We start from the raw sequence: 3,067 nt of genomic DNA on the forward strand, positions 1-3,067 counted from the left end.
TAGACTGAAAACTATTGTTGTAGGCAAACTTCACCAATGGTAAGTGCCTCTCCCACGTCTCACTAAAGTCAAGGACACAACCCCGAAGCATATCCTCAAGGATCTGAATAGTACGCTCGGACTGCCCATCAGTCTGCGGATGATAAGCCGTACTAAAGGTCAACTTGGTGCCCAAGGCACTCTGCAAACTCTGCCACAACCTAGCAGTAAAACGAGGATCTCTATCCGAGACGATCGTTACTGGGACCCCGTGCAATCTCACTATGTCCCGAATATACAAGTCGGCAAGATGGTCTATCGAATCTCTCACGCGCATAGGAATGAAGTGCTCCGACTTAGTCAACCGGTCTACAACCACCCAAATGGCATCACTACCCCGCTGAGTCCTCGGAAGACCTACAATGAAGTCCATAGTGACATGTTCCCATTTCCACTCAGCAATAGGCAAGGGTTGCAGCAAACCCGCTGGCCTCTGATGCTCGGCCTTCACTTGCTGACAAGTAAGGCACTTAGACACGAAAGCTGCCACATCTCTCTTCATACCCCGCCACCAAAACTGGCGACCTAAATCCTGATACATCTTAGTACCTCCTGGATGCACCGCAAGGCGTGAATGATGAAACTCTCGGAGTACCTCTTCTCAACAAGATTCCGGCACAAACAGACGGTCTCGGTATCTCACACTCAGGTCGGGATACACCGTTAAACCCTTCTCAACTTTCCCATTGGAAATCTTTTCTCGAAGAGATTCTACCTCAAGGTCACCTCTCTGAGCCTCTAACACTCGAGTCACAAGTGTCGGCTGCGCAACAACAAAAAACAAGGCTGCAGCTCCAACGGATTCGCCCAGAAGTAAATCAAACTCCCCAAGTGCACCTAACATCTCCCATTCCCGGATGGCTATACTAGCTATGTCACCAACAGATTTCCTGCTAAGGGCATCGGCCACCACATTGGCCTTCCCCGGATGATAATGCAACTCGAAGTCATAATCCTCAATAAACTCCATCCACCTCCTCTGCCTCAAGTTCAAGTCTTTCTGTGTAAACAGATATTTCAGACTCTTATGATCCGAGAATACCTCGAACCTCTCACCATAAAGATAGTGCCTCCAAATCTTCAAGGCAAATATCACAGCTGCTAACTCTAAATCATGCGTAGGGTAATTCTTCTCGTGAATTTTCAACTGACGTGAGCCATAGGCAACTACTTTCCCTTCTTGCATCAACACACAACCTAGACCCTCTCGTGAGGCGTCACAATAAACTGCATAACCTAACCCTCTCTCAGGAATAATCAAGACCGGAGCAGTGGTCAGTCTAACTTTCAACTCCTGGAACGACTTTTCACAAGTCTCACTCCATACAAATTTGACTCCCTTCCGAGTCAAACTAGTCAAAGGTGAAGCTAACCTGGAGAAATCCTTCACAAACCGGCGATAATACCCAGCTAACCCCAGAAAACTGCGGATCTCAAACACACTCTTAGGCTATGCCCAATCTTGCACTACCTCAGTCTTGGATGTATCAACAGACACTCCTTCCCCAGAAACTACATGGCCTAAGAACTTGACCTCTTCTAGCCAGAACTCACACTTCCCAAACTTAGCATAAAGCTTATGGGCTCTAAGTAACTCAAGCACCAATCTCAAATGTTCCTTGTGCTTCTCCTCAGAAGGTGAATAGATAAGGATGTCGTCCACGAAGACAACTATAAAACGATCTAAAAATTCCCGAAATATCCGGTTCATCAAATCCATAAATACTGCCGGTGCATTGGTGAGCCCAAATGGCATCACCAAAAACTCATAGTGGCCATACCGCGTACGGAATGCCGTCTTCGGAATATCCTCCTCCCTGACTCTCAACTGATGATAACCCGATCTCAAGTCTATCTTCGAGAAACAACGGGAACCCTTCAACTGATCGAACAGATCATCTATACGAGGCATAGGGTACTTATTCTTAACCGTACCCCGATTCAATTTCCGGTAATCTATACAGAGTCTCAAAGCACCACCTTTCTTTTTAACAAAGAGGGCCGGTGCTCCCCATGGCGAAACACTAGGACGTATAAAGCTCTTATCTAGCAACTCCTGGAGTTGGATCTTCAACTCAACTAACTCAGCTGGGGCAAAATGGTAAGGTGCCATAGAAATCGGCGCCGTGCCGGGCACTAAGTCAATAGAGAACTCAATCTCTCTGTGAGGTGGCAAACTAACAAGGTCCTCGGGAAAGACGTCCGAGTACTCACAAACCACTCTTGGCAACACAGTCTGGGTCTCATTACACTCACCACTTTCAAAGCTAGCAAGTAGACCACTAAACTCACTTCGCCCTCGCGAATCATACCCCGGTGGCAAAACACTACCAACCCGGTCCCCCAGAAAATGAAAACATTCCCCGCTCACGGTACAACAAGTGACCCTCTGGCGGTAGCAATCAATTACTGCCCGGTATGATGATAACCAGTCCATACCCAAAATAACATCAAAGCCCTTCATGGGCATAACTACAAAAGGAAACGGAATTCTATGATCGGCGACCTCTATATCACAACCCCTGACACCTTGTTTCAAGATTAATTCACCCCCAAGAGGTGACACTACACAAATAGGGGATGCTAACTGCGCTAACTCCAACTCCAAAACAGATGCAAATGCAGCAGACACAAAGGAATGAGATGCACCCGTATCAATCAAAACACTAGCAACTGAGTTACAAAACAAGAAGGTACCTCTCACAATTGATGGTGCTGGCACAAGATCCTGCGCGGTAACAGCGTACACGCGCCCAGAAGACCTTTGATCAACCTGCTCACCCCTAGGAGCATAAGATTGCTGCACCGACTGGGACGATGAAGCCTCCTGATTGGCCCTTGAGGCCTGACCCGACTGAGCTGGCTGCTGACCCTGAATCTGCCTCAAACCAGATGCACCAGGTGTGCCACCCAACTGCGGGCAATACCTCTTCATATGCCCTGGCTGACCACACTGATAACACGAGAGTGGCTGGCCTCTACCCTGACTCTGGCTCTGAGATCGAGCCGAAGATGATGCTGCTCTCTG

Source organism: Camellia sinensis, chromosome 8 (assembly GCF_055761805.1).
Source record: "Camellia sinensis isolate YWXY chromosome 8, ASM5576180v1, whole genome shotgun sequence".
Lineage (NCBI taxonomy): Eukaryota > Viridiplantae > Streptophyta > Magnoliopsida > Ericales > Theaceae > Camellia > Camellia sinensis.